Source organism: Ictalurus punctatus, chromosome 14 (genome assembly GCF_001660625.3).
Source record: "Ictalurus punctatus breed USDA103 chromosome 14, Coco_2.0, whole genome shotgun sequence".
NCBI classification, from domain to species: domain Eukaryota; kingdom Metazoa; phylum Chordata; class Actinopteri; order Siluriformes; family Ictaluridae; genus Ictalurus; species Ictalurus punctatus.
Genome location: NC_030429.2, coordinates 2,148,252 through 2,160,011, shown reverse-complemented (window position 1 = coordinate 2,160,011; position 11,760 = coordinate 2,148,252). Strand labels below are relative to the sequence as shown.

The window sequence follows — 11,760 nt, the reverse complement described above, 5'->3', positions numbered from 1 at the left end:
ACAACATATATCCAGTCACAATAACTTCACAGCTGAATCAGAATCAGGAGCAATGCTCGCATGTAAATAGGGGTTTATGTGATGTGCCAGCCATGTGCCTGTTTGAAATGGTCATACATTCAGGCTGATCTATAGATGTGAATTAAAGCGTATGATTGCGCGTGCACCTCTCTCTCTCTCTCTCTCTCTCTCTCTCTCTCTCTCTCTCAGTGTCGCCCCTCCCCACATGCTCTCACTTACTTCGCCTGTCTCTCTGTACACCCGTGAGCAATCCGAATAGACGCTCTCAGTCTTTCCACAGTCCAACCGCGCGAGCAACATGTCCTCAGACGTGCAACTGCGCGACCGAGCGAACCGATTGAGCCCCGGCATCACGGACACGCACCAAGCGAGGAGCGAGAGCGCCTGAGAGCATGTAGGTTCTTCTCACTATATACATATACCTTGCAATGTGTTTGGGGGGGGGTGTGCATAGAGCGTGAGCTGCTTTAATCCCTTTGGTCAAATAATGATCAAATGCGCATTCAGTGATGAGCACTGAAGCACTGATGAGATAGAAACGCGTGGCGATGTTCTCCTAGGTAAAGTCTCCACAGCTTCATCCATCACCCCCACCCCCGAAGAACCTCTTTAGCTGGATGAACTGATAGGCTGCTGATGGCAGTGTGAAAGCTCTGCTCGGTTCCAGGTAGAGACGCGTTTGTTTCATTTCATGTCTAATGTCCAGATAGAAATATTGTGATGAGGAAGACTAGACCCGGTGAGTGACATGTCATGGTACCATGGAGAGAGAGAGAGAGAGAGAGAGAGAGAGAGAGCGCACCAAGAACCTGAGCTCAGATCCGCTGGACACTGTGGACACTGTGGACACTCTGGACATGTTCTCCACATGTGCCACTGTACACGAGTCTTTTTTTTTAATGTCTGAAAGGTTGGAAAGCCACCAGGAGATTACCCCGAAGAGTTTTCCTATACAGTTTATTTCTGATTGTAGAATTGTAAACCCAGTTTGTTCAGCTTTGCGTTCTCGTTATCAGGTTTTGTGTTATTCACCTAGCCTCCAGTTTGAACTAGAGAAGATGCATGCAGTTTTCTGTTGCCTGGTTATCTAACCAAAAGAGCCACAGTGCTCTCGAGTCCAAGTTACATATCTACAGGTAAATAAATAAATAAATAAATAAATAAACAACAGACAAACACTCCCTGTTCGAATAGTCTCGCCATGGATCTCTGTTTGAATTCTATTTGCATTAATACTATCTATCTCTCTCATTCTTTCTCTCTCTCTCTCCAAACACACACACACACACACACACACACACACATAGAGAGCGTCCTCTCCTACTTTCTTGGTTATTTCATCTTCAACGCATCATGACCGCATCATGACCCAGTGCGTTAAGCCAAACGGAATCCCACTTTTTACGCACACGGGTGTTACGTTTGTTTGTTTGTTTGTTTGTTTGTTTTCTTCTCTTTTGCGTCGTGTATCTATCTATTCCCTTGGCACATTTCCGCCGTGTGCTTGGACACTGGTGTGTCGTGTGTTTGGGTCTCTCTTCATGTGCTTTGGATTCTTAGAGGGAAACGGACATGGGATCGATTCTGGCGCAATTTATTTATTTTTTTTTGCCGCGTGAGCTCGGGGGCGCTGGACGTCGTGACCCCTGAGCCTTCAGTAGTCCTTGTGGGGGAAGTGGGGCAGGGGGGGGCGCATAATGACTTAAAATCTGACTCTTCGTGAGATTGGATATGCTGTGCAGATACAAGCCGGATATTCGAGTGAGAATGAGACGTTTATAATATCAGTTATATTGACTTATAGGTTGCAGCGGCGTCTGTGTGTGTGTGTGTGTGTGTGTGTGTGCGCGCGCGCGGGCGCACGGCATGGTACCCGACCTGTCCTATTTTAAATTAAAATCCTGCTGATCCGACTGTCTATATATATATATTTGAGCCAGTTTACCACTTTACCCGAAAATGGCTTTTCTGAAGGAGCAACCACTTCCTTATATATATATATATATATATATATATATATATATATATATATATATATATATATATATATATATATATATTGTGTGTGTGTGTGTGTGTGTGCTTTACGCATGGACGTGTTTGCATTATGTTGGTGTGTGATTGTCGTGCCAGATGAATAACAAACCAATAATCGATATCAATCTGCACGCTTATCGTCTCCTACAGATGATTTAGACTCATTTGCTGTGGTCAGATGATGATCACTGAACCAGGACTGCAGAGCTATCACTTACAGGCTTTTAGCCCATGGGGACGCAATTAAGCGCTCATCAAGTAGCCTATCATCACAACTAATACGTTATCAAACGTATTTACTCACTCAGTTCTGCATCTGACTGCAAATGTGCTATAAATTAATATGTACATACTGTATGCAAAGTCTGGAGAGAGAAATAAAAAAGCCTCTCTAATGAATGAAGAGAGTATACGGGTGAAAAGGCTGTACGGACGTTTAAATCAAAACTGCTTTATTTCATTGCTTCATTTTTTTTTTTTTTTTGGTCTGTTGAACCATTTCCAAGGAAATCAATTCCCATTTGAGATGCCGTATGTTTCACAGAAAAAAAGAAATAAATACTACGAGACGTAAAGAGTATACAGGTAGAAAGGAGTGTGCAGGCGTCTTATGGGCACGTTTGAATTAATGCTGTAAAGCAAAGATGCCTTCAAAGATAATGAATCTACTTTTTTTTTTTTTGAACCCTACTTTAAAGAGTGAAACTGTAATATACTAAACAATGTCAATATTTAGTGTGACAGTCCTTTGATGTAAAAAAAAAAAAAAAACATTAGTAGTGTATGTTTTTGCAGGTAAAATTATAATGATGAAGACTTTTGCACAGTACTGTATATTTAAGTGCTGATAAGACCGATAATTGCACCGTTTGCTTTTATCCCCTTTCCTAAAGATAAAATGCAAATGAAGGAAATTGTGTGAAAAAGGTACTGCTGGTACGTTGAGGCGATGCGCGTGTGTAGACGTTTAATTCCATTAGGAGGACGTTCCTACATAACAGTGAACAGTTTCTCAGAAGCGGTCTCGAAGAAAAGCAAAACAGCTTCATAAATGAATTAACGGGTACATCTGAAGCTTTACGTGACGAACCTTTCTAAGTCGAAATCCTTGACGTTAACGTAGAAGAAAGTGCGTTTATAAGTGTCGTGTTATCTGCTATAGGACGGTGGGGCCGAGATAAAACACTACGGTTTAAAGCGAAACCTGTCGATCGATCTTTACTACCTTTTAAATCCCAAGCATCGCTGTATAAGCAGAAAAATGTCTAAGGATTACAGAATGAATTCCAGGTAAGAGCCGAGAAAAAAAATAATGACGGATTTCTTTAAAAACTATACAAAATGACAAAGCTTTGAACTGCTAACAAAGCGTTCTTTAATAGAGAATTTCAACAAGGGTTCTTCGTTGGGTTCTTCAGATAATGAAGCGTTTTCAGCTTCCCGGCATCGTAGTTTACTTCTGGGAACACTGTCGGATAATTCTACAGAAAAACAATTAAGGCTTTCCCCAAGGGCATAACCCCCAAGGGAGGCCCTAAGCTTCATTTAAATTTTGCATTAAAATAATAATAATAAGAAGAAGAAGAAGAAGAAGTGGACGAATACTCTACATATTATTTCTAATAATACAGTAGAACTATATTTAACCCATTCTTCATTTTACCCAAATATTAACAATGTCCCCCATCAAAAAAAACAGTCATAAAAGCTCAGGTTGCTAGGGATTTAATCACTCGTAATAAAACCGGACAATAATCACTCAGAAATCAAATCCCAGTCATTCAAATTCAAAAGAAATGTCATTAATCCAGGACAAATCATGAGGAGTTGCTGCATGGGCCTTGTTCTCAGTGAAATGAACCGGATTTAGCTGGTGTGGATTTCATCAGCGTGTTTAATGTTCTATTGAGAAACGCTTTTTAGCTCTCAAGCTGCTGCCTGTATTCATAAATGCATCTTTCTGCAGATAAACACAATTGTGAGTGTACGCATACAATCTCCTTACTTATAAGCGCCAGTGCTGCAGTATGTGCGTGTGCGTGTGCGCGCGCGCGTGTGTGTGTAATTGTACTCAGACAGCCTCAGGTGTGTCTTTGTCTTTGTCCTATCGTTCATCCAGTAATAATGCTCCCTGCCAGTCCACACACGCAGAATCATCGTCATGTAAACACACAAAAATGAACACATGCCACAAAGGACCCCACTATATGGATTTTACAGCTGTGTCTTTCAGCTCCTCTGATGCACGCACACACACACACACACACACACGCACACACACACACACACACACACACACACACAGACAAACACACGCACACGCACAATAATTACTATAATACAGCACCTTTTCCAGACATTTAAATAATTTATATAACATAATATAACTTAGTATTATATATATATATATATATATATATATATATATATATATATATATATATATATATATATATACAGTGTCTCTTAGTCTTTAAGACTCCACCACATAAGCACATCCTGTTTTGCAATTGCATTCCACTGTTCCGTCCAAAAATGCTCCAGATGTGTTCAGCTGTGAGCGGATCTCCTGTACACAGCCCTCTTCATGTCATTCCACAGGTTTTCGTTAGGATTTAGATCTGGCCTCTGACTGCGACGTTCCGGAACCTTAATCTTCTCCTTCCGAAGCCGTTTCTTTTGTTGGCTTGGATTTGCGCGTTGGGTCGTTATCGTGCTGGAAGCTGGAATTCTTCTTCATCTTCAGCTGTCTAACAGACGCCTGCAGGTTTTGTGTAAAAAATAGGTTTGGAGCTGGTATTTAGAATCTATCCAGTCCAAGCTGAAGGGAAGCAGTCCCACATCATGGTGCTGCCACCACCATGCTTCACCGTGGGTGTTCTTTGGGTGATGCGCTGTTTTGTTTTTGTGCCAGACATGTTTTTTTTTAGGATTATGCCTATTTTGACGAAGTATCAGACCTTAACACATTTTTCCGCATGACTTCCATCTAGCCCCCCTACCCCATAGCCTAGGCATGTGGAGAATACAAGAGATTGTTGTCACATGCAGGGAGTTACTAGTACTTTCACCAGATATTCCTGCGGCAACTTTAACAGTGCTGTAGGCCTCTTGGAAGCCTCCCGGGTAAGCTTTCATTTTGTTCTTTCATCTATTTTGGAAGGACATCTTGTTCTTGGTACCATCAATGTGGTGCTACATTTTCTCCACTTGTTGATGATGGTCTTCACGGTGTTTCATGGTACATCTAATATGTTGGGTATTCTTTTTACGCAATTAAACCCATAAAGAACCCTTGAAGCCCCGCCTTGAATATGTAAAAGGAATGTCGTTTCGCAAGGCTAGTTGGACTTCATTTCTGCAAGGTACTGCCAAGAAACCAAACCTCGGCCAAGAACCAGTGAAGAAGGAAAGTGGGTCAAAGTAGCATCTTATCTCATTTTACTGACCTTCCTGGATCTGGTTCCAGAGTTCACATCTGCAGTAATGACCTGCTGAAAAAGTTCCGGAATGTCCTGCTGACCACATGTACTTATCTATGCATTTGGGATGTGTTTAACAATAAACAAGGATCATTTCGAGCCTGTACTGTACCGCATGAACGTCTAGTACTGTATGAAACTGACCAGACAGAAACTTGTCTTGTTTTCAAATTTCAAATCCGCAACTTTTATGGACATCGAAATGTGATCAAGGTGCAAACATAAAAAGGGTTAAAGTGAATACTGACACGCTGTATGAGTTTATTCAAACTTTAAGCAATATTTTAGTGTTAGGTACAAGCAGCTAGCCAACAGAGGTAACAAGACAGCTGGGTTTTGTTGTTGTTGTTGTTGTTGTTGTTGTTTTTTCAGGTCAAAATTCTATGATAGCATCTCAAAAGTAGAACCAACAGTCCCACAAGCCATGGGTCAAAGGTACCGATATCAGGCTAAAAAAGAGATCTAAACGCATAACAAGAAAATAGGCATTATTTATAATATTGTATAATATTCTAGATGAAATTTTAAAAAATGACCTGAATGCATGTGTAATTTTCTTCATATTCAGATCTGTTGTTTTCCCAACACTTACCTGTCACACACTTGCCCCCAGTGATTAGAAGCAGATATTAAAGGGATAAACCATGACCCTGTTATCCCATCCCTGCTGCCAATCCCTTTCTGTGTCTCTCCATTTAAGGTTGTAAGGGCCGTCTTGTGAAGAGTCTGTCAGAGATGCAGTAAACTGCGCAACAAACTAAACATGGCAGATGAAAGTAGTAAAGGTGTTGTGAATTTAATAGCAGACGATTCCAACACCACTGCTTCATCTTGTGTCTGTGGAGGACAGTGTATCTGTCTGCGTGTGGCGCCTGTAGAGTTTTAAACGGCGCCGTTTAAAGAGACACTGAGGAAAAACAGGGACAGAGAAGATGGGGACGTTCGATTGGCCTCGGAAGTGGGAAATGGGAGCTCGGAATTACGTTATTTTTGATCTTCGAGCTACAAAACAAACCAAAAAAAAAAAACATGCATACATCAGTGTTAGTGTTTTGTTAACAACAAAATCAGCAAAGTATATTATATTCCTGGATAGTCAGTGTTACAGTCTCACCAAGCGAATATATCTGTATGTTGATTGATCTAAAGCAAGTACTTGTATATCATTTGCTGATGAGGATTTGATGCCACGTGCTGCACTCGGGATTTGAACGCACAACCTTCTGATCAGCAGTCCGTGTCTTAACCCAGTATGACCGGTATGTCTTAACCACTGAGCTAGCACTGCACATGATACCATTATAGTTGCAATTCCACCCTAGTACAGTAGATGGCGATAATAGTAACAACACAAGGGGTAGGTCTTACAGATGAGTTATGCACCCAACCCCTTCTCTATTTTCCCTCAATTTGGTCATTTGCCAATTGTCACCCATTATCACACGACAGTCACCAACTGGAGAGGCTGCATGGTAGTATGAGCTTCTTCTGAGACATGAATAGCCACACACCCTTCACCCTTTCTTAGCTCGAAGTCAGAAAAGTGACAAGTGATAACGCTTGGAATTTGAAGTCCCAGTTGCTCTGGCGGGTTTCGGATTACCTGTGCAGCGGCGAATGTATTCATTTCTGACCTTTAAAGTAGCAACTCAACACAATTAAAACGAAAAGAAAAAAAATGTGCTATCAGCTTATCGGTATATTCGCTATTACTAAATTCAAATAAAATAAAATAAAAAATCCCTTGTGATATTCTCGCTGTAGTAATTAAACTCTAACTGGGTTTTAGCTTGAGGGGATTCTTAAAGCCCTATCTTTCTCTTTTTTTTGCATCAAACAGAGTGCAGCAATCTCACAGACGGATCAGTCTCAAATCAAAAATGGAGTGGCAGCGAGGACACAAGTGGCTCAATACCACATGTCGGCTTTAACCCTCATATTCTGTTCACTTCGCGGTGGATGTTCCATCGTCCCAGGCTGCAATATTCATTTTAACTATGCAGCGATGGCATTTGCAGCGAAACAGCAGCGGAGGTATACACGTGAACCCTAACCGCAACCAGAATGACGGTTCGAACGCAAATTGTAGACGTCTTAGAGACGACAATCCGTGCAACGAGACCTGTGTCTGAGACGAGATCGCACGTTTGTGATTGCGTGGTACAGCATGGAAGATAAATACCAACTCCAAAACTCTGTGAATCCTAAAGACAGGGGAAAAAAAAAAGGGTTAGGGTTCATTTAAATTATATAGGGTAATTTTCTTCATATTCAGATCTGTTGTTTTCCCAACACTTACCTGTCACACACTTGCCCCCAGTGATTAGAAGCAGATATTAAAGGGATAAACCATGACCCTGTTATCCCATCCCTGCTGCCAATCCCTTTCTGTGTCTCTCCATTTAAGGTGGTAACGGCCGTCTTGTGAAGAGTCTGTCAGAGATGCAGTAAACTGCGCAACAAACTAAACATGGCAGATGAAAGTAGTAAAGGTGTTGTGAGTTTAATAGCAGACGATTCCAACACCACTGCTTCATCTTGTGTCTGTGGAGGACAGTGTATCTGTCTGCGTGTGGCGCCTGTAGAGTTTTAAACGGCGCCGTTTAAAGAGACACTGAGGAAAAACAGGGACAGAGAAGATGGGGACGTTCGATTGGCCTCGGAAGTGGGAAGTCGGAGCTCCTGAGATTCCCACTCGTAATTACGGCTCTGTGGTGGCGTTCATGTGCGTTCACTTCCCGAATACAATCTTTCAGGCCTTTGAGGTCCCGAGTTCGAATTCCATGTTGATGACGTGTTTCCTTTGGATTTTCTTAGTTCGTCTTGCTGTCTCGGTGGGAGGGATAGCACGCTCTCTCTGCTCTGTCAATCGCAGTGACGCTAGCCAATCACGGCCATCTGTGAACCCATATATGCAGAAAAGCGCGGATAGAGCTCGAGCTTGAGTTGTCACGTATTAGCTCTCACCCTCCCCCGATTGGTAGCTTTCTGTGGATGGGAATTAGCCAAGACTAAAATAAGGAGAAAACGGGAAATTAGGGTGAATGTTAGGAAGTGTGTGTGTGTGTGTGTGTGTCAGAGAGAAAAACTCCCCGAAATCATCGGTATATGACTTCCAGCACAAAATAAAGGCAGGCTAAGCACTTGTGTTCAGGTGCGAAGACTAAACACGCTTTTAATTGAACAATGAATTTAAATCGAAGTATTAAATAACTTCAGTATAGCTTATATCATCACACTCATGTAGCAAATATCCCTAAAATGCGTTAATGTTATTAAATAAGCCGCGTGAATGACTGCACATGGTGATGAGGCCTGAATACATGTCGTGATCATTTGAAATTGAATCGGCACGAAACGGGTTTCGTCAGTCTGAACTGTAAAAGAAAATCATTACAGTCGTTAATCTCCATTTTTCCTTTTCATTCTTTAGAAAACTTTCGTCGGTACGTGCGGTAGCAATATTTCAGATTATCTTGTAGAAGGTGATGATATGAAAGGCGATTGAGTATGCAAGTACAAAAGGGTTTCTTTTTTCTTTTCCTTTTCCTTTCAGTAGTACAAAAGAAAAAAAAAAATCCACCCGGAATTATTCACATCATATCGTGATTTTTTATTTATTTATTTAATTTTTTCAACGCGTGCGGGGTCTGTTACGTAATACGTCCAGTATCGTACTATACCCGTTCGCACACACAGAACGGATTAACGATTTCGTAAAAGACGACCTTTCTGTACGTGGTTTCTCCTTGAACACCATGCGAGCTTACACGTCCACAAAACACCACACGTCTCTCTCTCTCTCTCTCACACACACACACACACACACACACACACGCCCTGTGGCTTCGCAGTGATGCAGTGAGAGATGGTACAATAATAAGCTTGATGGTCCCAATAACTCTCTGTAGGACTCTGAAGGATCCTAGATTGAGTGTGTGAGAGTGCCGAGCACGCCGCAATATGGAGCTGCGGTGTGGTATCGATAGACTTCCGTGAGATCAGAGAGAGGGGACGAGTGATGTCTGTAGTTACACTCAACAGCCTTTATTATAGTGATAAAAAGAGCACAAAGAGAGAAACAATCAGTCACACACACACACACACACACACACACACACACAGGGTACCATGCATTATAAAAGGGAATACACAGTATGTGACTGCGCATCTGTTCTGGACACTGACCTAGTGGTGTGTGAATGTGTGTATGCGAGGCCCAGGCTGTGTGTTGGCAGACAGATGTAACTTTCCCATCTGTCTCTTCACACTTCACCATGGCTGAGGAAGCAGCCAACCATAACCTCCGCCCTGACAGCACACAGAAAGATAGAGGTAGAAACTGAAAGGGAGAGGAAGAGTTGGCATGTGTGGGTGGGTAGGTGGAGAGGTGGGCGCGCCCACCCCCCAGTGTTCGTTCTCTCTCATCTTTCCTCGCTGACAGGCAGGAAAGCTCCATTGGTCACACGTGTGTTCGCTGGCCCACTGGCTTTGAAGTGACTACTCGGCTGTTAGCCAGCACGACGGCTTCATCTGCGCTGTTTTCCCATCGTTCTCTCTTTCTCTCTCTCACACGCACACACACACACACACAGGAATGATGCAGGTACGCACAGGAACTAAGCCAGGACAATCACTTTTCAATTACACAGTGCTGTCAGAAGGAGCATGTGGGGGAAAGCGATTTGTGGCTGCGTACAGTATATTTTGAGAGTGGTTAGCTCTGTGTGAGCTAATGGACCTCCAGTGGTGAGAACATTAATCAAAGTTTAATGACAAGACTTATGGGAACGTCGTTTTTAAAAAAAAAAAAACGACAACAACAAAAAAATCGTCTTTTTCTTAATCGCTTATTGCGTATTTAAATAAAGCTTGATGGCAGCTACAACGAAGCGTGAAGAATCGTAAAGACAGCATGGACACCATGGACCACACTGTAAGACTACAGTCAGGGCGCAAACACAGTACACACTGGGAGGATTGTTGAGTAGAAGCAGTTAAGGGTGTGCGTATGGGGTTTGATTTGCACCGTGCAGCGTTAGCGAGTGTGTATATCCTAGCTCGTCCGATGTTGACTGAAGCTGTCTGCTCACGGAACTAGATGTATCCCTGTATGTCGGGAGCATGCTAGGTTCCCTTAAGCCACCGGCCCCTCCCACACACACACACACACACACACACGTCCGCCACTGGAATTATGGCATCATCTCATAGCTCCCATTTCATAAGGCTCGCCATTGTTTTTGAAATGAAAGAACATCCATTTCCCGAGCCACACTGCCAAGGAACATGATTTGTAGCTGCTATTATTTTCAAAAAGCGCTGAGGAAAATAGCCGAGGAATGAAGACTGATTCAGAGAGGAAGACTTACCGACTGCCTCACCTGTTCCACTTCACAACAACATCTCTACTACCGGTATCGCTACGGCGTGCGCTCTCATGTCTCACCTATAAAATACCTGATACTAGATTGATACGAAATTGATCGGCGCGGTTTATTGGGACAAACGTGGAAAGAAAGAAAAAAGAATCAATCGGTGGAATCAATAAAGCAGCTCAGAGGGAATTACATCCTGTGTTTTCCGACCATCTCGTTTTGGGTTGTTGTTCACGTTGCCCCAGTGAGTGCACATAGAGTACACCGTGCCACTCTGTTTGACTTTCAAAGTCGCTCTGTAGGAGCAGGCCGTGTACGATGAGAAGAGTTCCGAGTGAAGTGTCGAGTCATTTGTTTGTCTCTTTTGTAGTCGCTGCTTATTTCCCCCGCCACAGGTGTTTGCCGTGGCACAATAACGCACCCGACTGTACGAGTTATCAGCCAGGTACAGGCTTCTCTCAGCTCAGCTGAAGCATTCAATTCCACCTTCCACCCCTTTCCCTGCATCCACCCCGCTCTCTCGGCTCAGGCGTAGCCTCATTTCCACAGCATGGCAATTCCAGCACAATCCGGGCTGCCACGGCCCGATAAACATGACTCTTTTACATGGCAGACAGTCTACAGCTAGATTAATGTAGACTTCTAAGTGCAGTTAGATGAGAAGGACGATCCACGCCGTACTGGATCCTTCTACATGCCGTGGACTCACGCTATTCATCGGCGTGTTGATTAATTTCCTGCCGATGGCGTGCGTTTATTTATTACCTTTTTAATATTCAGTGCTGAGTGTATATTAAACAATCCAAAAAAATGTTGCCAGGTTTTTTTTTTTTCGGTTTGTT

At 42.7% G+C, this 11,760-nt stretch overlaps 1 protein-coding gene across 2 annotated transcripts in view; it reads left to right on the top strand.

Annotated features, from left to right (window-relative positions):
* The first annotated feature begins 253 nt into the window (after nt 1-253).
* Nucleotides 254-11,760, top strand: part of chrm2a (cholinergic receptor, muscarinic 2a) — an 84,551-nt gene continuing 73,044 nt past the window's right edge. The window contains exon 1 of one of the 2 annotated variants that reach the window (XM_017484640.3): nt 254-415. The gene's annotated coding sequence lies outside the window, so the exon portion shown is untranslated. The remainder of the gene's footprint in view (nt 416-11,760) is intronic. The other variant, XM_017484638.3, reaches the window with a different exon arrangement.